The 24662-nt window shown below is 39.6% G+C and overlaps 1 protein-coding gene across 4 annotated transcripts in view; it reads right to left on the reverse strand.

Annotated features, from left to right (window-relative positions):
* EPS8 (epidermal growth factor receptor pathway substrate 8) overlaps window positions 1-24662 on the reverse strand; it is a 190690-nt gene that overhangs the window by 119420 nt on the left and 46608 nt on the right. The window contains exon 2 of one of the 4 annotated variants that reach the window (XM_034781889.1): window positions 11307-11366. The exons of the other annotated variants lie outside the window; for them this stretch is intronic. The gene's annotated coding sequence lies outside the window, so the exon portion shown is untranslated. The remainder of the gene's footprint in view (window positions 1-11306; window positions 11367-24662) is intronic. 4 annotated transcript variants of the gene reach the window in all.

The following is a 24662-nucleotide window of genomic DNA, read 5'->3' on the forward strand; positions in this document are numbered from 1 at the left end:
GCCTTAAGTGGAGAGGACTGGACTAGAAGACCTCTTGAGCTCCCTTCCAGTCCTATGATTCTATAGAGGAACACTCCTCTCCCCCCCCAACCCCCATTTATATAGTCTAAGGAGTTTCTCTAATTGTATTATCAAGACAATTTTACAGCAGTCCTGCATAATAGGTTTTAATCTCTCTTTTCTAAAGGGAAAACAAAAATACCTGTTTTTTTTTAAAGGGACAGGAAAAAAGTAAAATAAATTACAAACAGTAGAAATTAATTAATCTTTCTTTAGAAAATGAGAATTTTAACAAAGAAACTAATTTTTTTCATAAAGTTTAAGACTCTCTAGTCTAGAACATGTATAAGCAAATGAACATTTGTTTACCCTAAAATATTACATTGTTATATTCCAGAGGAGCAATGTATTCCTCAATCTGTATAATCTACTTTTATCTGAGAGAGTGTTCACAGCTTAGATGTAGGACAATGCACCAGCCACGCCAAGCTTGTGTGACTTTATGAAATTCAGAGAAACTCTTTTTTGCATGGAATGGGGCTCTCTTTTCATGATAAAAGAACAGAACTAACCAGTTTCTGAAAGGTCAGGTAAATATCACTGTAAGAGCAAGACACATTTACACATGTCAATATATTCTATTCTTTATTACTATGAATATGTCACTCTTGTAACATGTCAGGAAGGCAGATAGGGAAGGGACTGAATAGAAGCAATCTTTCATCTAGAAATAGCAAGCTAGTTAGTGGTTCTCAAGCATTTCACATTGTGAACACTACATAAATTAGAGACTGTCTGAGAGAAATTTCCTATCAGCCTTTCTAATTTCAGTCCTTTTCCTGGGGAAACTATAGAGCTCTGTCACCTTTAAATAGTAACAATTTATTAGGCCTGTATTAAGGAGACAAAATTTAAATCAGCTCATTTAAAATCAATGAATGTGGCTGAATATTTACGACTCCTGCTTAGTATTTCACACCTTGCACATACGACTTCACATTTATTAATACACAGTCACAAACTCTCTAGGGGCACCACTGTGTTTGTACAGTGCCAAACAATGGGGCCCTAATCTCTAGGGCCGCTGGACACTACTGCAATAGAAATCATTCCTACTTCTCTCATAGCTCAAGGTCAATTATTTATAGTTCCACCCTCCAATTTTAGCATCCTTTAGCAATTTTGGCCACAGTTGAATTCAAAGCAAAGAAACTCCTGATTACAAAACAAATGTAATGGGCACAGAAGATACAGAGAGGAGCTGGGGGTGGGGGTTGTTTATTTAGTTTAACTTGTCAAAAAAGCCCCTAAAAACTCTCTCAGACTCTAGCCAGCAGGAAGTTTCATTGCTTGAAGACAGATATTTCACCACTGTGACAAAAGCAGCTCCAGGTGCCAACAGATGATCTGTGACCCTTGAGCCAGTTTGAGAACATGATAGTAGTTAGTGCTGTCGGTTAAAGGGAAACTTTATAGGTTATTGGGTCTAAAGTTTGAACAACCTTTCTTGTATGTCTTTTCCTCACAAATGAGTTTTTAAGTCTCTTTCATTGTTTATGGGTGTTTTTCCAAGGAAACCACAATGCTCTAAGAGTACAGGCAGAAGTTCTACTCTGATAAATAGATCTATAAAATAGCACCGTCACACTCAGATCAACTCCCTGTTGATACTCAAGAGCAAATGCTGATTTTAGCGACATAAATAAGACTGTACTACATATTTACTTGTTAGCAAAGCAGTGCCAACATAGCTACAATTCTATTCTCTCTTGTATAAACAGAACTGCTTTCTCATTTCCATTTACTTGTACAATCAGTTACAGCTGTGCAACCCAATGCAAAGTAATGGGATGTAAAGGTATCACGAGAGCACGATTAAGTCAGCAGAAGCTTTACGATTTGTGATGATGCCCAAAACAAAAAGAGCCCCACTTGACTCTCAGATGCCTAGGTGGAGTCTGCAGTTACACGGAAACGGAGCATACTTGATCTGGAACCATCAAGACACAAACATAGAACCTCACAATGCCTCTTCCACATAACTACTTTTCAAAGTAGTTCCACAGTTTAAGTCTGATTTTTTTTTCCCCTAGAAGAGAATAAACCCAGGGAAGCAGTTCAAAGGAAAAACCCTACAGTAACAAACCAACACACGTGAGTTGGAAGAAAAGATCTGGTAAGCAGTTTTCAGTGCCAAACTTCTAAGGCATTCTAAGCTCTGAAAAACACATTGACACCATCTTAATAGAAAGAGGGGCCTGGCAAAAGTATGACATCATGTAATATTAACCAAATGTTGGGACTTATTCTATTTAAAGTACTGGTTAGTTAATGATCTGAAAAGGAATTGGCAATAAAAGCTTGTGGTATTATAATTGGCATCTGTTAGTGTTTTTTTCAGTGACATACATAGGAAACATTAGAAGGGGTAGGTTGAACTTGAAAATGAGGAATTCATATTTGGAAGTGTATTATGACCCTTAATAATAGGAATACATTATTGGGTCTGATGTGCAGCCTTGGAAACTGGGGAAAGAGTAGATAGGGAAGTTCAAAGAAAGGAAACCATGGTGGCAGAAATCTACTGAAGAATTTAATAGTTTGGTTTCAAACTTCCAGGACTAGAGGCTTGATAATTACATTTTCCTGGATTCAAAAACCAAAACCAAAAGCCACCATTGTCAGTGGATTTGGTGTACATGAAATGTTCTGGCTTGACAGTACTGATGATTGAAGTCTTCTATTTATACATAGAACAGGAAGCGCATCCCCCACATTTATTTCCTAATGTGCCTGAATCTTCCTTGCCACCTTGGTTAAGGGCATGTGTTGTTATCCCATGCCAGCTCTCCATTCCCTCAGGGAGTCATCCAGCCATAAGCGTGTCATGAGCTGAGATTTCAAACAAAACTAAGTCTTTACGTTGAGGCTGTCTTTTACATCATGTGGTTGTATTAAAAAGCAGAATTCTTATTTACCTCCACAGTTCACTTTTAAGAATTCAGTCTCCATGTCTATTAATACTTGGCCTCTCCTCCAAAAACTACTAGAAAGAGTGCTAAATTAGCATAAAGAGTGATGTGCCCCTATGAGGTGACAAATGCATTTCATGTTAAGCCACCGAATAGCCAGTCAAAAACCAACAGCATGGACACTAGAAATGCAAGGCCCTATGTGGTTACCAATCTTCAGAGCTATCCATTCTCTCTGTATTCCAGCTTTTTATGGAGTGGTTGACTTCAAACAAAACATTTTCCCTGCCTACGTGATGGCAAGTGTTTAAACATGAGGGCAGGTTAGAAAAACACTCAGGTCTTGTCTAGACTTCAAATGTTTGGTGCACAGCTATGCTGGTAGAGGTCCCCAACATAAAGGCAGCGTATGCCGACAGAATGAGTTTCTCCCTGATCATTGGCTAAGCCAAAAGAAGCAGTCTTTTGTCAGCATAGCTGCATCTACACCAGGGTTTTTGTGGATGTGATTTTTTTCCACACTTCCCGCAAACATAACCATGCTTAATAATGTATATACTAAGCCTCATTTTCAATGTTGTCACATTTTAATTTTTAGGTCAAATATTTAAAAATGCTGCTTTGTTAATTGCTAATAAAAGATTCATTCAATTGATGTTCTGTCAAGTTTGCGACTTTGTATGGATTTTGGGAGTTGAAACTCTTAGTTAAATGCCTACAGCGGATTAAGTGTCATTCTGTATAACCTCCCAGAGAAGGCCAGAGAGAGGTGACGTGGTAACAGACATGTGAATAAGTGCACTATGTGATAAATTATGTTTTCAGATGCCTCTACATTTTATCACATGGATAACACTTACATACATGTACATATTTTGTGTCTTTGTGCACATATATGTATATATATGTTCATAGAAAATATACAGTTATATTCATTTGGTCTGGCTACAATTAGCACTTGATCAAAATAAGTCGTTCACTGAATTACACAACAGGAGGAAAATGTATTACAGTCCATTGTCTGGTTGAAATGCAAGAAAACAGCTATCATCTACTATTTACAAATTTTTAAAAACAAAAACACAAAAATACATGTTATGAGCTTTGGATCTGACCCTATGTGCCTAGACAGCAGGGAGAGTAAGACTTCTTTGACATTAGCTGTTACATTCCATCATCTTTCTGAACCATTGCCACCTGGTTTATTTTGCCCCTCCTGTGTTCCGAGCAGTTACATTAAGTGCATCCTTGACCACAGGAGGCATATTCTTATTTCACTGCTTCTCTCACAGATAAAGCCTTCCCAGGGCTCAGTTCATGTGCTCTCAGCCTGAAGGCATGTGTTAGACTGGTTAGGAGAAAACATCCCTCAAAATCCCTGAGGGGCAAGCAGTAGCATATTGTTTATTTCCATTAATGTGCAAAGTAACACCAAGAACATTTTGCCAATTCTCCTGGCACAAGGGGAATAAGTAGTACTCCGTTTTGACTGAATTTTTCTTTATCGTTGTCCTTGTTCTGGGTTAAAGATTTTAACTTCTTGAAGGATGGTACATCATCAGTTGCTACTCCAAGGCAACACAATTACGTGTTGCTTGTATGTCATCTATCCTTGTTTGTCTGTCTGCCTTATCTAATTAGATTGTAAATTCTTTCAAGTGGATGCCATCTTTTATTCTATGTTTGTACAGTACCGAGCACAAGGGAGCCCTGATTTTGATTGGGAGCTATACTACTAGCATGTAAATACATTTGTCACATTGAGCACCCCTGTATTCACACCAGACACACTATTGCAATAATCTTTGTACAAAATATGCCTTGTGAGGTATCAATTGAAAGCTAATAAATTACTGGTCATTAATATTCTTGTGTGATATATGTACATGATGGGTATAAAGAGTTATAAATATACGCTGGAATTATGACTGAAGTATGTGTAAACCAGGTATGTCGGGGGAGCTGTTAAACAGGGCTGTCCTAAACAAAGGAATCTGTGTTTACCCCAATTTACATATAAGCAGTAAACAGCACCATCAAGACAGCAGGGGGAGGAGATGGCAGAAAACAAAATAATTTGCATTATAGCAAACACACGTGGATGAAGAAAGAGCATGGAGCTTCCTTCACTACCAGCCTCCATGTTGCCTTCTTCACAGCTTGAATAAACTTTACTTTGAGGGGTAACCCTTAGAAGAATCCATTTCAAAGGTTTACTAGTCTATAAAGACTAACTGGGAGGGACTGGACCTCAAGTGATAAGGAATTGAATCAATTGATTGTATAGAATATTACTGTGTTATAGAAATGTAGAGAGTCAGGTCTTTTCTGAAAGCTAACAAACTGGTGAATAATGTTATTGTGAAATATATGTATTAACACTTTATGAGGAAATATGGATATTTAATGATATTATGTGGCCAAAGAGGGAGAACCAGGTTCCTTCTCAGACAGGAGAGACGGCAGCTATTTACTTGTCTCCTAGGTCATTGGTTTTCAACCTGTGGTCCTTGGACCCCTGGGGGTCTGTAAACTATGTCAGATTTCCAAAGGGGTCCACACCTCCGTTTAAAATTTTTTATGGGTCCGCAAATTAAAAAAAAAGGTTGAAAACCACTGTCCTATGTAAATTAAAAGCATGGTGGAATCAAATCAATGGAAGCCCCATTTACATACAAGGTATGGGAAGGTAGAGAAGAACAGCATTAGGCCATCCTGCCTCTTGAAACAAAGTTATTGAACTTTGGAAGATATAAGCAAAGACAGAAGCCATCTTTGGCATTCATCACTAGACAGACACAAGGGACCAGAGCTCTTGCAAGCTGGGAAAGATGGGTCCCTCTATCAAGTGGGGACTGAAGTCGCTGGAAACTGAATACAAGGCAGAAATCTACTTAGGCAAAGATTATACCTTGCTAGATTAAATTTTAGACTTTTGGGTGCACATTTTCACTTTTATTTGCTTGTAACCATTTCTAACTTTCTCTCTTATGCTTGAGCTCACGTCAAATCCTATCTTCTTTTGTTAAACTTGTTTTACTATTAATATGAACCAACGGTGCTATGTTTAAATTAAAGCGAATGTTAACTCCAGTTAATGTGGTAAGCTCGTGTGTTTTGTGTCTTTAGAGGAACAAACAAACCTTATTATTTCCCTGAACTGTCCAGGAGAGTGCTGGACTTTACAGATCACGTGGTTTGGGGACAATCTGGGATTGTGAGTGGTTGTAACCAATGGTGGAAGCCAAAGCAGGGCCGCAGACAGGCTGCTGGGGTCAGAGCTGCTGAACTAGGGCTGTCTAAGCACACAAACACTCATGGTGTGACCCGCCTGCTTTTAGGCTGGTTGGGAGCATCCCAGGTTGGGAGCGACATCAGCAAAGCACTGTGAGGCACCCAGGGTTGCAGGGCAAGTGATGACACAACCCCTCACTGGTCTGGATTGCACCCACCCCCAAACTGAGAAAACATATTGAAACACTGCAACAAGCCAGACAATGCAAAAACCTGTCTTCAAGCCCAATGCACCACTTTGCCAGTATGTCAGAAATAGCTGTATATATGAAGGACTTCTTCACTTTTATTCCAACGTAATCCTTGGATCATACAAGTTCTCAGCCAGCTGCCCCCACAAGCAGCTCCCCATCCTATGTTCACCCTCAGCCTTTTTTCTTTCCTCTCAGCCCTTCCTACTCCTTGAACATTTTTTAAAAAGATGTAGTGTGTGAAGGGGTTAAATTTGAGAAAATAAGCAACTAAATCCAACGGCAAAATAAAAGGTTGTCTGTCACCTTTATTTTGTATTTCCAGATCCTACTGTGCTTAGTATCTCAGATTTCGAATGTGGTTCCACTTTAGAAAGTGACTGAAAATATAGCCTTTTGGGATTCCATGTTCTGTATCTCAATGGTTTTCATAACAGACGTGGTAAAGTCATAATCAAAAAGATGTTTTTTCCCCACTTAACTGCCAGCCCTACATACTCAATGTGGTCTCAGATTGAAGCTAGGTTGTAATGTTCCACTTTGGGGTGGAAAAGGAGTCAATCCTGGGAAAAAGAAGTGAGGACTTTAGCCATCAAGTGGGGTCTTGATATAGCAAAACTAGTGCTTAATTTGTAGCGAAAGAGGTGACGGGGCTCAAGCAATTAGGTGTCGGGGCTATGAACTGCCAAGTCTAGAGGTGCCGGGGCTCGGCCATGGCGCAAATTAAGCACTGAGCAAACATCACAGAGGATTCTCTGCACTGTAATGTGACTGATTGCTTGCTTTATAAAAATCTATTTAGGACCTTCTGTCTAGAATCATGACCTTTTTCAGCCACTAACCCAAAGGTTTTGGAGTTTGTCATTTTGTCAAAATGGCAGTCACCAACATATGCACACTCCCTTAACTGTTCATGACAACTTCATTAGAAAAAGTATTTTTAAATCACAAAAAATTCTTCTTCCATTGCACATGCACATAGATCTGTTACTACAAAAGGATTTTGGTTTAAAATAAATATATACATACATATATATACACATATATATACATACATATATATACACATACACACACACATAAAAGCCTTATTTGTATCCATCTTTATAAACCATACGTCTATTGCCTAGAGCTTTTCAAACATATTTGCTTAACACAAAAGAATAACAAAGGCTTTGAACATACATTTAAAAACAGATGCATCAAATCTGGAGTTTTAACATCCTTTAACAGTCCAGGCACCAAACGTTAAATACTACAGTTGCTAAACCAACTCATGATGTTTGGACAGCTGTCTGAAATAGAAGGTTACCAGCTTGCTCACCTGTGTGTGCTTAAAGTAGTAGAAAATGGGGACTACTTCTTCCTCATCCCTTCAGCTAAATAAAAATAATTACCAGTTTTATCTGTGTTGTCTCCTCAATTAATCATGGAAATTAATAGCCAGTCTGATTATTTCTTGTAATTATGTCCCACACAAAATGCCATTCATATGCAGAAATGATTGAGAATATAGTGCTCCTTGAAACACAGTGGTAGTAAGTTATCCTTTAAAGAAAATGCTAGAAACTTTGGGAATCTGAAGATTTTTCCTACCTGCAAAGGGAGGGAGAGAGGGAGTATGGTGCTTTTTTATTTGATTCTTTAAATTCTACCGAGGCACTTACAAGATTCCCAACACTGTACTACCTCAGGGCCTCACACCATTAATTAATTAAAAAACAGATCACCACTGTGACAAAGGGAAACAAGTCTGCTTTACCGATGGGAATATGAGTCTCAGAGGCAAAAGTAACATACCTAAGGTCAAACAGAAAATCTGTAATATAGCTGGGAACTCAACCCAGATCTGACAAGTACCTGTCCAGTTCTTTAGCCACAGACCATTCTTGAAAACCTAAGATGATTCTTTAGAATAAAAGGTGTGCTGATTCAGGTTTGGCATACCCTGTTCTTCATGAGAAGACAACTGACGACTGAGTTGCTAACTAGGTTAAAAAGCAAACAAGTTAAAAAAAAAGTTTCCTCAAGCCTTCTTTATATAAAAAGCTTATATATATATACACATACATATATACATACATACATACACACACACACACACCCCACCTTGTTAAAAAGCAGCATACCTACTTTTCCCCCATTCTCCTTCAGGTCACATTTAACTCAGCCCTTAAAACTCTGCTCACAACTCTCTGGCACATTCTCACTAACTGTACTATGAAATGCATGGGTAAGCCTGCCATGCTGAAGCAAAGCAAACATTGTATTTCATGAACACAGTATTAAAAAAATATCCTCGTTGGCTGCGACTAGGAGAGTAGGAAGAGTTAAGTGGAAAGCAGGGACTGTTAGGATGTAGGCTTTTGACTGGAATGGGAGGGCAGAGTTCCCATCATCCCCTCAGAGGGAGCGGTAAAAAGTTGCAAAGCTTTGGCTGGAACAGGAGTGGATCTAGTTCTGCTATTCAATAGGGAGTGACTTTAAGGGCTGGTCCCCACTTAGTCCGGACTTCGGACTAAGGTACGCAAATTCAGCTACGTTAATAACGTAGCTGAATTCGAAGTACCTTAGTCCGGACTTACCGCGGTCCAGACGCGGCCGGAAGTCTCCCCCCGTCGACGCCGCGTACTCCTCTCGGCGAGCTGGAGTACCGGCGCCGACTGTGAGCACTTCCGGGATCGATCCCAGAACATCGATGGCGTGCCGCCGGACCAGCCGGTAAGTGAAGACTAGGCCAAAGACCTGCTCTGTGGCTGAGATCGGTGGAAAGCAGAGGTCTGCTGCTATAGGCCACAGAAAGCTCTGGCACCTGTCATATAAACACAGAATGAGGTCTTGCAGCAGACATCAGCCTTTTTCAAGTACTCAGCCTGTACCCTCTGCAGTAATCAGCCATTGAACAGGTTCCAACAGGTAAAACTTGTAAGCTACACGGACCCTAGCTACAAAAGTTACAACAGCACCAGACACTTCATCATCTACAACCTGCAAGATCTGGCACACAAATTATAACATAGGAGGACAATTAACTAAAAAATTAGGGTTAGCAAAGAAGTGCTAAACAAGGGGGAAGATTCATATGACTTTCAGTTGGAGTTGGCACCTAACTGCCATTTATGTCTTTAAAAGCTTTATAGTTTCTGATGTGGACCAAAGTGAAAATAAAAATAGAAGTTTAGTCAAGACTTTTTGAGAGGACAAAATAAAAGAACTCCATATAAATAAAAATGGCTTTTCTGATTTATCTGATGAACCACAAATAATTCTCTTCTGGACCAAGGCCAAGCATGCAGACTTTCGAGACAAAGGAATGGTTTTTTTCCCGCTATTTTACCGGATATGGGCATTGAGTATAGGGAGGAAAGCGGATAGGGCAAGAAATGAGGAGGGAGTGCAAAAAAGTCAAAGATTGATTTTTCACCCTGTCTCACAACTGAAATCATCATCCTCAACTAGGGAGTCACTTCCACAATGGTCATGGTGCAGCTGTTCCTGCTTTGATTGTGTAACTTTTCTTTATTGTATTTTAAAATTCATGTCCAGGGCACTCAGCACTGTATTTGGGAATTCTTTGGTATGGAGTTTTTAAATACAAATAAGACAGACAGTCATCTGCACAGACCATAGTCTTATTGACCTCGAGGCATTTTTAAAATATCCATATTATCCTCTCAAAGTGATTTTTAATATCTTTTTAAATCTATCAAAAAAGATAAATTATTCTCTTTGTGAATTAACAATTTTACTTTCTAATGTAGAAAACTGAAAGAATTTGAAACCATTTAGTTCAAATGTTGTAGGGTAAAATCTTAGAGCACTGAAGTGAAACAGAATTTGAGCTGTTGTAATACAGCTGGAGATGCCAAGAACAAAAAGGCTACAGAACACATTCTTTCAGCATTTCAAAAATCATTAACACCCACTCACAGAATTTAATCAGAAAAATATATTATTCTAGTCCACTCAATTTGAAGCTGAAACCATGGATTTGCTAGGTGTTTTGCACATTTTATATTAATATTGTCAAGGCTGTTTTCATCGAGAACTCAGATTCATCATAGTGTGTCACTCCATGACATCTTATGCTGGCCCAGAATCCAAATCTGAAAATGTTCTCTAAATGTCACATTTAAAAAACAAAAAACAAAAAAAGTATTCCTGAACAAGATGAGTCATTTTACAGTAAAAGGTTCTCCAGTGTCCCACAGACTATTAAAACAGGAAGAGCCTCATACAGCTGATTACGATACAAACATGTTCCTTTCACTTGCCTCTTGTACAGTTCAAATCAGGCTTTGAATGAACAGCTTAAGCAGAAATGCACTGAAACTGAGCTACAGTATTAATTATTGGAACTGGCTGAATAGTGAAAAAAAACATTTGTAAAATGTTTTGCAAATACTAGGGCTTCAGCATGACTGGACAGTATTCCACAACATTAGCCTTCACAGAACTTTTAAAACAATTTGACCAAATACATATAGTTTTTGCTGAACATGTGGTCGATCCACTAGCTGCATAACTAATTCTGAAGGTCAAATACCAACATGCAACCTTATGTTGACTGATATTTGTTTGCTTCTGGTATTTGAATATGTTGAATATGAAAAAGTCATAAGAAGACTAGTTCATAAATGCATTACAAAGCCACAAAAAGTCAAAATTCACCAACTTGTATTTGGCAAAAAAAGATTTATTTTTTTTAAAAATTAGCGTTGTCGCTTAAACAAGGCTAATACACTAATTTACCTCAGTAATGCAGACATAGCTTAGACAGCTATTAATGAGTTCTGAAAGACTGACAAAGACAAATTATCTCTGAAACCACAACATTTTTTCCTCAAACCTTATTTCAGTCCTGATCCAGGTGGTGGTTTTCTTCAGCAGCGCACAGTCTTCCTTCAGTCTAATTGTGTAAACAGAAAGTGATGGTCGGCAGCTTGATCAAAATAAAGACCCATGAGTATCTCCTAACTAAAAATTATAAAGGCTTCTTATACGGAATAGTGCTCAGCAAAGCTCAGTCCAACAGACAAGCCTAGAGGAATAACTGTTCAACCCTTTTAAAATCTTAGCTACAAATGACTAAGAGCAAAAATGTCATGATTATAAATGGGTGGGAACTGGAAGATCAGAGTACAAAGCATTTTGTACATTCCGCAAGGAGTTTCATTATCTCACCATATGCCAAGAATAGAATCAATAGGGTGTCATAGTTTACCTTGGACTTTGGTTTGTTACATTGCTGCAGAAGATACTTATAAATGTTCTAAGTAATAATGAACTCAAATGACTAAAAAGTTACAAGAGACTCACTAATGACTACGGAGAATTAAGACAAATATTAGTCTTAATTATCTGGATCCACTAAATTGTTGTCTCTACTCCTGGGACAGATACATCCGCTTGGTCCCCATGGGATGGGCAATTGTCTTCCTCCCACTTCCGACTCCAGTAGGCAGGCAGTCAGTCATCAACAATCAGATGATCCTTGGGCTGCTGCCCACTTTTCTGACTCATTTTTCTGTTGCATGTGGCCTCTGACAATGGGGCCTGGCTCCTAACAAATAAGTTACCGATGTATTGTTTTGGCAAGGTGGTAACTTTCTGGTACACTGTTTGGATGAGATTAGTACACATCTAGAATTTGTTAAATTATTTGGGGCTCAAATCTATGTTGTTCTTCTGTTTAATTGAGGACATGCTAATAAGGTCGTCTCAGCTCAAATTAAGAGAAGTTATAATGACTGACAGAGAGGGCATTTCCTGGACACTAATCACTGGCTAGGTTAAGGGCCTCAGGCAAAGTCAACAAGGCTCTTTAATGCAGCAATTAAACACCAGGAAATTCCTGACCTGAAGGTCATTGTTACCATTGCCATGGACACAGGAGAAGGAAAATACATGCACAGCTCCTCAGGAATTTTCCTAGACTGGCCACAACTATTTACCAATACCAGCTTAGAGCAGGAGACGCCCCAGTGGAGGGAGTACTTGCAAAGTGACTCATTTTGGGGACAGGAAGTGTCCTAACAGTCCTCTCCCCCAGCCACATCTCTGGAACGTCTTCAGGCCCAACCTCTTAGGCATACCAATGGATAGGCATCTTCCTCACTGCTCTAGCACTGAGATTTCAAGACTTCCACTAGATCAGGGTTGGGCAAACTATGGCCCGCGGGACCGTCGTGTCCGGGCCCAGAGCTCCTGTCCCGGGAGGCTAGCCCCCGGCCCCTCCCCTGCTATCCCCCCTCCCCACAGTCTCAGCTTGCTCACTCCGCCGCCGGCGCAATGCTCTGGGCGGCGGGGCTGAGAGCACCTGGGGCAGCACAGCGGCAGAGCCCGGCCTGACCCGGTGCTCTGTGCTGCGTGGTGGCGACGGCGGCATGGCCCAGCTCCAGCCAGGCAGTGTGGCTGTAGCGCTGCTAGCTACCAGTGCTCCAGGCAGCGCGGTAAGGGGGCAGGGAGCAGGGGGGGTAGATGGTGGTCAGGGTGGGGGAGGAACAGGGGGTTGAATGGGGGCAGGGCTCCCGGGGGCAGTCGGGGGGGGAGGGGTTGGATTGGGTGGCAGGGGGCAGTCAGGGGCAGGGGTTCTGGAGGCAGTCAGGGGACAGAGAGAAGGGGTGGTTGGATTGGGCAGGGGTCCCGGGGGGGGGGAGGCATCAGGAATGAGAGGAGGGGTTGGATGGAGCAGCAGGGGTCTGGGGGCAGTCAGGGGACAGGGAGTGAGGGTGTGTGGATGGGGCAGGGGTCCCAGAGGGGCCGTCAGGGATCAGGAGTCCGGGGGGGCAGGGGAGACAGATGGGAGGTGGGGACCAGGCCACAACCCCCTCCCCATCCGGCCCTCCATACAATTTACGAAACCCTATGCGGCCCTCAGGCCAAAAAGTTTGACCGCCCCTGCACTAGATAGACAAGGTAGGTGAGGTAATAACTTTTATTGGAACAACTTCTGTTGGTGAAAAGAGAAGCTTTCGAGGCTCACTGAGCTCTTCTTGTCTCTCACCAAGTTGGTCCAATAAAAGATATTACCTCACCCACCTTGTCTCTCTAATATCCTGGGATCGACACAGCTACAACACTGCCTACAAGACTTTCACTGGCAGCTGAACTTATATCAGAGTATAAACCATAAAGTGGCATCTCAGCAGCAGTGTACATGCCGGGCAGGAGTGGCACCTTGCTCTGTGCTCTGGGGTTGGGGGTTCCTTTACAAAAGCATACCGGACTCCCTGCCGTAGCCTCAGGGCCCCATGCTCTTCCACAGGTGCATGCTCCCTCAGACCAGCCACATGCTCCTCCCTTGTTCTGGTTGTTCACTCTCCCCTCTCCTGCTGCAATGGGAAAGGCACAGAGCTTGTGCAGCAAACTCACACTTCAAGGTACAGCTCTTTATTTGTGATTTGCACTAGTTGTAGCATCTCACTCTGTGATGAAAGGAAAGATGTTCACAGACAGCTGAGAGCAGGAAAAGCCACCCACAGCTGACACAGATGGAGAGGGGATCTTTCATAGGCGCTGGGCAGGGACAAGAGACAGGACCTCTGCTACAAGCCCATTCTGATGGACACTAATGACCCCTGGAACAGTCAGAGTGGCCTTCTCACTTGCTTACCATGGTACCTCTTCAACCACAAAGCTGAATCCAATGATATCACACTTCCCTTCAATGAGTATACCTTTTCTCTGGGTCCCCTCCAGTGAGTCCCAACAAGCTATGACCTGCTTAAAAAGCCAGGCAGGATTGTAAATCTAACACGGTAGAATATTTTCCCCTTGATTTTTTTTTCCTAAGTCAAGTGTGTCCTTTATTAGCTATTGATGAGTTACTTGATTTCCAATACTGGTCTTTACCTAACAGTTAGTGATGGCTACTGAAATCAGTGGGAAAGCAGAACCTTCAATATGAATGTTCTGTTAGCCTAGCATAGAAAAGAAGCAAGAAAAATGCTATATATTTCTAGATCAAGTGAGCCATGGATATTTAAATTTGCTTTAAATGACGCACAAAAGTCCCCAAATAGATGTGAAAGAACAACATGTGTGGTATTTGGTTCACTATGCATGACACAGTATAATGGTTCCTATCAAAGCAGAGAGTAGTGTCTTACATATTGAAGGATGAAATATGTAGGATATTGGGCAAGATTTTCAAAATTGACAAGTGATTCTGAATACTTCGGCTTTCAGGTTCCCAAGTTGAGACAACTTAATAAACCTCTGATTTTCAGAGGCTGAGTGGCTCAGCACTTTCTGAAAATCAGGCTCCTTTAAGGTATCTCAAGTTGAGCACCTAAAATCACTAGCCATGTTTGAAAATCTTGGTCGCTACCGCCCTGCCCCTCAAGCATACAGACATGTAGGTACGCACATAGTGGGAGCCTGTCCAGCAGTTGAACAACAGGATTAGGAGTCAAAGATCTAGATTCTAGTCTCCTCTGATATATTCTCCATGAGCCCCACTGAGCAAGTAACGTCTCATATTCTTTCCCCAATCTGCAAACTGGGAACATTACTCATTTTCCTAACACAGATGTTATGAAGCTTGATTTTAAATGGCTAGGAGATCTCTGAATGGAAGGCACTATAGAAATATTATGTGTACATAGCTCATACCCTCAGAACAAGTATTACAACAGGATTGACCATAAACAAATCTACTAGAAAGCATGGGTTAGGCAAACACCAACTGAAGCTAACACATTTTATCTATGCAAGATTTTTATTTTTTTTAAATGCTTCCATTCATGTATATCAGTGTCTCCTTGGAAGTCTATGTTTTGCTTCTAATCTTTACCATATGACGACAGATATTAGAGGCTCTGTATTCCACTCTTTTTGGGACTAAATCCAAACATTGATACAGGAAATTGGCAAGATGAAGTATGTGAACAGCCAAGATCAACCTGTATTTGGTCAATAAACAAATATAAGTTTATAAGCATGGTAAATTAGATTTTGTTGGGGTTACTTCTCCAGCTTGAAAATGCCAGTGATAATCATGCTTTCATCAGCTCAGAGTAATCAGATTCTGCAGTTTTAAAAGGTATTGGCAGTATTAATACTTTAAACTCTTACAAAATGCTTCTTTTACAACACAGTGTATTGCTAATAAACTCTACAGTCAATGGATCACAAAGTCAATATTCTAATGCTAACCTATACTAACTATATATAAAAAAAATAATCAAATAAAGGAAAATGACAACTACATACTTTGATCTGCAGTTATTGCAATAATTAGTTTAAAAGTCTTAAAACAGCAAATAAATGAGTTATCAGAGCTCAATCTTAGGTCTATTAAAAAAACTATTTTTTAATGTAAAAGCTTCTGACTGATGTTCAAAACCCCACTCCTCTAGATGACACAACCTCATGTCAAAGAAAAAAAAGAAAAAAAAAGGGTGTGATCCCCTGTCTGAGTTTGCATATTGCATGAAATGCCTCACTTAGTTTTTCAAGGGCGGTAACCATAATTTCCTTTACTTGCTTAATAAGTAAACATTTAACTTTGCTTCTGAGCAGTCCATATTCAGTTACAGCACTGTGCAGTGTTTAGAGAAAAAAAAAGAAAGAAAAAAGTATAATGTATATAACTGAAAAATCAGAAATGAAGACTGATAGGCAGATTAGCTGTGCAAGCTTACGTCAGTGAGAATGATTTAGAATTAACAGAAGTCATTAAATATTTGGAATGCAAAGAATGTTTTTCCCCCATGCCACAGTGCAAATATCCGGACACCGAATACACAGTCTTTTCAAAAGCCATGTGTCCAGCACCATGTTTACTACGTTACACTGTACCACAGCAATTGATTACTGTCTAAAGAAACACAATCAGTTTTCATTCCTCACTCAAAATACTTTACACATTTTATTTGAGTAAAGCACTAAAAAAAGAGAGAGAATAAGATTGAGATTTTCAAAGCTGACAGGAGGATTTAGCCACACAGCTCCTATAGACCTGAATGGGAATTGTATGTGCTAAATTTCCCACTCAGCTTTGAAAATCTCAACCTATGTTTTTTGGAGGACAGTTGATTTACACCACACACACACACTATTGTATGAAAACACAGAAATGCCTCAACCCCTCCAAAGTATCCCTGCCAAAAGCGTCATACAGAATCTCTCTTTCAAACATCAAGTGCTTTACAGAATTATACACCATTTGTATACCGCACAGGGTTCATTTCACTTTATCTGAATAATACCCACACTTTGTGTGATGCCATCAGCCATGGTAACAGCACCAGCAACATTACACAGCAGCTTAGGGTAAGAAGTGAAGGGTAGTGTATCCATTTGAGGCAACAGGAATTTAGACAGAATGCAATTACACAAAGTCAGAATTTCACCAGGACAGCACAACTAGTGCTGTTAGCCAAAAATGTCCTTGCCAAACTTTAGGTACCTTAGTCATGAAAATGGTCACTGATCTGTGTCAGAATTACAACGGAAAAGAGAATCTTAGTATACACAGGGTTCATTTTTTAAGTTTATCTTCACATTGGATCGTTCCTGGCCCAAGCTTTCAGACTTTTACTTGTCAAATTCCCAACTAGTACAATCGCAATATAAAGAGTTCAAGCTAGAGAAACTGAGGGGCTCAGAGGCTGTTTAAATGGACTCAAGAGTGTTTTACCTCTCCTGAAAATTGCTTGGGTAAGAACAGTCCCGGTTATTACCTGTTAAAAACAAACACTCATCTGATTTACAAATTTTAGAACTCTTCCCACTAGGTATTCATAATCTGCTATGGCTTAAAAGGACCAAATTTATTGGCTTTTGTTTTAAAAGTTAAAATTAGTTTCAGGCATTGCACTTGCCCCTGAATCTCCCTGCTGGAATTAACAGTTTAATAACCAAATATTTTCTAACTACAAAGAGGGGGAACTGACCAACTGACTATACAGAGGAAAATAGTGAATTTGCTTATACAAACAGAATCATGAAGTGCACAAAGATGAAAAAATGAAAGGGAAAAAATTTCTTTCACTTATAGAAATGCATGGCCCATCCATATTCAATTCAGTTTTTACAATGAAATAAAGAAAATCATTGAGAATACAAACGTATACATTACCTTTTGCTGGCTGAAATTTAAAACATCTGCATTGAATATTACATGGTATGACACTATTTGCCAAGGGCCGGTTCTAGGGCAAACGAGCAGGGCAGTCGCCTTGGATGCCAACTTCAAGGAGATTCCAGACCACTGTACCACTCTGCTCCCCCCCTCTTAATCCCCCGTGTTGGCTGTTGGTTGGGGAGGTTTTCCACCCCGCCAGCAAAACAGCTAGGGCTGCACCTACACAAGTCTGTTTCCGTAGTACCGTGCAGTGCCTTTTATAAATACAGTATGTGCACTAATATTTAAGAACAGTGACATTTCATCCAGCAATGTGTCACAGGTTCAGCAGAGAATGTTGCAGGGAATTCCACATCGATTGTCAATTGACCAAACAGACACCCACCAAAGACACAGCAAAACACTTTTAAGATTCTAGTCAAGAAAAGATGGAAAGACACATAATAAGCACATCTCTCTCATTCCCTGGCTATGGGGGAGGTAGTTTTTTGGAAAACGGGGTTAGCTGATATTTTTCTAAATGTTACATGTAAGCAGACTTGTACGGAAACATTATCGTTGGGGAAGACCATAATGAGTCCATCATTTTGTTAGCTTAATTATTTCTGGAAAAATTGGTTTTTGTTTGTTTTTAAATAAGTGTCAGAAGAAGCCCTTTATGACACTGCCTGTAAAAAAAAATCCTGAGTGTTATGAATACGGACTAAGCATTTATGTATAACAGAGATCAACCTGCTGTGCAGGATTTCAAAATAAATACAGCACTGAAGGAATTTCCTCTCCCAAAATGATAGCAAAAAGTTTCAGATTCTGCTATAAAAGTTATAATATAAACGGAGTTAATACAATACTCTAATGACCCCATTAGAATCTGAACTAAGAAATGGTACTAATTGTTGCCAGACTACATCAACATCATTTGCTGCCTATTATACTTTTATTCAAAAGACCATTACAATTCAGGTTTAAACTCTCCTCCAAGAGCTCCTGTGATTAACAGAAATTACCGGACTCTTCAATTAAAGCAGATTGCATGTTATTGGTTCACAGTTTTTTGTATCTCCAGGAACAAGACATCACAGCATGCCTCTAAATTACATTTTACTATGATGTATTAGAAATGCCATCCATAATTTTAGACTTCACATATCAAGCATCCAAAGGATCTTTAAAAGGAGCAGTTTCTTGAACTTCAGACTGGTTGCAGTTCAACCATCATGTGTCCCTTTTGTAAAATGTCATGATGGGGGTAGGTTGGAATTTCCGTCATTTACGTAAATATAAGTTAATTTTTCTTTTTAAATCCATTGAGGAAAAAATTAACTCAGTTCAACTTAAAACTGAACTTACATCAACAACTTATGAAAATACTGGGCACCAGAAACAGGTCATTTTTAAATTTGTTTAATATATAATTATGATAATTATGATAACATACTGTACTCTGGATTGCAAAAGCCAATAATATATTGTAGGATCAAAGGGAATTTTACAAACCATAATTAATTCCATCTCAACAACCCTCTAAGTTTGGTAAAATGAGAAGTTGTCTCAGAGTGCAGGTTCACGCAATGAATCAGTAGCAGCAGAAATGGACGTAGACCCCAGGAATCCTGACTCTTTCCCTGCCCCCTTCTCCACAAGTTACACAATGCCACCTGAAGAATATTTTTTAAAATCTCAGTTACAAGACCTAGGACAATTCACATTTTAAAATAAACTATGTTTAAATATAAAGGTTGCATACAATGTTTTTAACCTTAATAATGTTTGTGATGTGTTTGGGGATATTTTAACAGTTTTATCTATTGCTAATTAGATAAGCATTTTCTGAATACGCAACATATTACATGAATACATTCATTTAGTCTATAAGAGGATCTTCCAGACTTCGTAGTCAACGTTATTTCTTAAGTATGGCAATGTGCGTGGCACTGTATAAATCCTTGTCCTAAGGAGCATAGAATCTAAACAAGGGAGACAAATGCTCTGGGAAGCTCAAAAGTAGAGCTGGATGAAAATCTCTCAACAGAACGGATTACAAGGCTGCGCACTGGAACGCATGCACGTACTTTAGTGTTGATTTTGTTGACTCCCTTTTTACAGGCATGTTGCTATTTTGATTCAACTGTCCAAAAATTAAACCATTTACTCTTCCTAAGAGACAATATTTAAACTGCCCTGGCAGGTAGCTCTGATGGAGCATTAGCCTTGCTTGATAAGGAAAACAGTTTTTACCACTATCCTGTCACCCCACATGTGCACTGAGAAAGCATTTCCAAAAGTAACAAATGCACATCATCTCTACACAGCTGAGTCAATGAGTGTCCAAAAGGAACATAGATCAGACAAGATATACAGTGTTCCATTCATAACCTTGTTTGTTAGAGAGAGATACTGCCTCTTCAAATGGATGTTTGACAGCGCCCCTGCTGAGTGATTTGGGCATAGTGTGTCTCTTCATATTGATTTTTCAAAAGTACAGAAGAACTTCTAACTAGGCCACAACTGCACACTCTCTCAACCTCCTAATATTGGAAATTCTACCATACAACCAACTCCTAACTTGGAGAAGGGGGAGGGAATTTTTGTGCCTTTCATGGTGCCATGAGGATCCTTCCCACACATCCTCCCCCCAGGGTCCCCGCTAGAAGATCCATGCACATAGTGCAGTGTCGCCTTCTTTCAAACAAGAAGGTTTGGATGTGAAGCTGCTCCTTAAAAATTAGAGAGTTCATTTAGGACCTATTCCTGCAATCCTACCCTGCTGGTTAAGGAAGAGGAGTTCAAAGCCTGTGTACTAGTGAAAAATTACCCTGCATCTGCAACTAATTTAAAGATTCGGTACTTATAATCCAGATCAGCCAGATTTTAACAACTGTATTTTAACCCCATTAAAATATTTTGATTAAAACAGCATCAAACCAAAGTCAACTGTAAAACAATCCAACCCAACTGCAAAAATCTCTTATTCACTACAGTACATGCAAGTAAAATACTATTTTTTTAAATGTATCAATTTCTCTCTGATGGCCATACACATAAGCCAATCAATAAATATTGGACACTCAGAACATGATTTCACCCCTCTAAATGGGAGCATATTAATATGGATCTTATAAATCTTATAAAAATTCAGCTGAGTTTTTGCCAGGTACACAGCAAAAATACATGCCAATATATGTAAGCTCAGAGTTGCTGCTCTTTATGTAATTAAAAAAAAGCTCTAAAAATGTGCAAATTACAGACACTTCCATTTAAAATACTGGTTTGATTGTACTAGTTCTCATAAAATACAGCAGTGCACAAAACTAATTTTTCCCCTGCAATGTTTCTTTCTGTCTCCAATGGATTTAGTGTTCATGAGAGATGCCAAATTGACAGCCCTGGGATGCAGCTCCACTAGGAAAATTAGTATCCCTCTTTCAGCAATGGTGTAGCTGCCCCTTAGATTGGAAGTGTTAGTGGAGACATGGCTCAGGCGATTTTACCCCCTTGTCTTGGAAACCCGCTCAGGTTTTCATTACAAAATGACCAAACAAAAAAAGCAGCTTGAGAAGCCAGTATACACTAGAGCTCAGATCACTGCTTAAAAACGAGGTACTGATTTTCCTAGCATGGACAAGACTATGTAACTGGGTAGGCTACGCTCATGTCCTGTGATCCCACACAGTCTTTTACGTCTCTTGTTTGCGAACACATAACCTCTATGTGATTTATTAATAGCATCACTACCATCACAATCCATGCAACAGCTCTATCTACAACGTTCTTCAGATGTCAGCCCGTTCTCCCGGGAGATCACTCACCCTCCTAAGATCGCTTTTCCCTCAGTTCTGTTAGCGTTTCCCACTCTGCACTGCCTTCCAGTGCTTTTTAACTACCCCTCTCAGCTGATGGGACAATTAGCTCCTTAGCACTATCAGTCCACAGGCAGATTAGGTAATTAAGTACTCCAGTCCTCAGTAAAGTCTGCTCTGGGGAGAAATAATCAGAGCTTAAAGTGACCAGAGTTCTGGAACATCGGTTAGCTCTCAGCACTCTGTTACAGGTCATATAGACCAAAGAATATTTTCCTTTCACTGCCAGGCTGGGCCACTCAGGGAGATCTGTGTTAGCAGAGACCTGCACCTGCTATAGGACTGGGCCCCTGTTCAGGAATTGAACTATCAACGTAGAAATAAAAGGGCTTTCTTTCCCATTATCAATATGAGAAGAATTTTGTACAGAAGGGAGCATTTAAGGATTGTTTGCATGTTCAAAACCAGCTATATTTTTTTAAGTGAAATTCTGAAAGTAAGTTATTTTTCCTCTCCCCTTCATAAAACCTGATTGTTGTACAGAAGCTCTCCTATCAAAAGGATCATATGATTTTTGGCACAAATACAGCACAGCACATGCACAGCCCTCCTATCAAGGCCTTGGGCATAGTATCACTGTCAGCTGGACTGATCCACAATTGACTTTCAACAGGCTTGGACACAATTTTCTTTCTAAAATCTATTATACCATCCAACAAGTTAATTATTGATGATTCTAACCCTTTTACATAAAAGTATTTGTGCAAGGTACTTACTGCAGTCATTGTGGGTTGTGCGCGTTTGGCCATTTGTTTTAATCAAAGGTTGCCTCAAATAAAATTGTAAAGTGGCCTCTGCAGAAACATTTCATTCCCCTGACAGTTCTGAATGAAAACAAGAAATGGCTTGTGTGTCTTGGGGCAGAAAAGAAGCCACATCTCTTCTAGCATCCTGATTTAAGTAACTCAATTTTACTGCTTTAGCTTAGTCTCTGAAGAATATTAATCTGATTTATGAAACCACAGCCACACAAATTTAAAGAGCTGGTAATGTGTGATCACTTAAGGGCCAGGATGAAAGACAAGTACAGAGCACTATACATTGTCTCTAAAAAAGTTACTTTGCTTTGTGTCATGAGTTGCTACTACAACCCATGTACCGGGGCTTATATAATATAAATATAACCATATTGGGGGAAACAGATTTAGCTGTTCCCTGACACAGTTAAAGCAAAACTCAATTTTGTACCAAGAATGAGACAGTAAGAGCATCCTTGAGCCATGCTCAAGCACATCAGGGTTTCCTTTGCCCTGCAAAAATGGAATAATATTTTAACAGTGCCAGGGCACACCTATAGTGTAACCAGGGGTCTTGACAGTCAAACTTGTAGTGCTAAAGGGACATTAGCATGTAGGTTTAATTTAAAACATGACTGTGAACCGCTATTGCCAATCACAACACACTTTAAAAGTGATCTCGTTCAACGTGAAATATAGTTCAAAGTGATGAACTTCAAATAAACAAATGCATTTAAATCTGGGTAAAGAAAGCCCTTGAAACAGTTCCAATAAGTAAGGGATCCAAATACTGTAGCAATGATTTTTTTTTTTAAGTCCCATTCTACATACGTACTCTGTATTGTTTCTTAAAAACCAGAGGGAGCTGGCACAGGTGTGAGGTGAAGAGCTCTCTGAGATCCTCTAGAATGCCTATTTTTCCTACTTTTCATCATCCCCTCCTTCAAAGGTCCTGTTACTACAGCAACCTTCTAACTTAGGCAAATGTCTCTCCCTCTCATAAGTACTGATATGGTCCCCATGATCCTAGTATCTGAGTGACTCACAATCTGTAAAATATTTATCCTTCCAACACCCCTGCATGATAGAGGAGTACTATTAGCCTCAGGTTTCAAAGGGAACCCGAGGCACAGAGATGTTAAGTGACTTGCTTAAAATCACACAGAAATTCTGCAGTAGAGAAAGGACTTGAAGCCAGGTCCTCCCAAGTCCTAGAGTAATACCCTAACCACTCGACCATTATTCCTCGCAGTATAGGCACCGTCTTTTTCCTGAAATACTTCCTACTGGTATCACTGGTGCAACTCTACTGATGGTAGAAACAGTGGGACCTCTCTTGAAGAAAAGTTCCAGGTGGCTGCCACTGTGAACTATCCAATGCCTTTTAATATTTGACCTTTGCTATTGGGGTACAGTCTCTTTAGATATGGTGGTTTAATTTTATTGGGTTTTCTTGTGGGAAAAGTCTAGGTCTTTGAAGTGGTGTCTGCATTTTGCTCCAGAGGTAGGGAGATTCGTGGTCATGTTGTTTATATAGCAGCAGCACTATTTATCTTTTCTTGCCCTATGAAAAACAAATATTAAAAAAAAAAAAAAAAAAAACTAAGCATCACATCTGAAAAGATCTTACCCAGTAGCAATGCTCAAACATATAAAACCAGCACAAGCAATTTTCTAAGAGGAGAGTCACTATTCAGAATTTATTTTTTTTACTTGGTCTTCAAGCAATTTGTACCTTGGAACCATATTTGTATCAGCAAAAAACTTGCAATCTTAACATAACTCTGTAGCATTCTGAGAATACACTGAAATGTGTAAGATACATGCAATATACATTTCTGCCTCTGGTTTACCTGCATTGATAATTCAACTTCTACAGCAGATTTCCATATTTTAAAGTTTAGAATATACTTTTGTGCATTACAAAAACATTATTTGTAATATTTGTTGGCAGGTGGAATTTAAAAGAAGTATACAGATCGGTTTCCTGAATTTCCCTCCCAATATAACAAATTTATACTTTGAAATGTTAAGCAAGCTTCATTTAAAAAAAAAAAAAAGTAAGGATTATGTTTGCCTTTCCCTTTAAGGACACTTTTGTTGGTTCCTTTCACTATCCATTTTCCTTCCCAAAGTTCAAGTAATGATGCAAAATTAGTGTCTATGGTGCAAACAAGCTATAAAGAATACCATCTGCTATTCTGTAACTCATGTTCTACGCAATGGAAAAATCTAAAGCTTTGTGAGTGCCCAGTTCCCCACTAGCTGGTGTCAAAAGCAAATAAACAGCAGATTAAGATCATGTCAATAACTAATTCCACTAAATCACTAATTCTGTTTTCTAACTGCATTATCGAGAGACTTAACCATTGCCAGAGTGCGAACTGCCATTCAGATTAAAAGCTATGTGATCAGAACTACTGTTTTATATACGAGAAACAGGACACACACACACACTCACTCTAAGAAGCCTATTCATCACTACAGCAACATCTCAAACAAAGGTGGAAGCCAAT

The sequence above is a fragment of the Trachemys scripta genome, chromosome 1, assembly GCF_013100865.1.
Source record: "Trachemys scripta elegans isolate TJP31775 chromosome 1, CAS_Tse_1.0, whole genome shotgun sequence".
Taxonomy (NCBI): Eukaryota; Metazoa; Chordata; order Testudines; family Emydidae; genus Trachemys; species Trachemys scripta.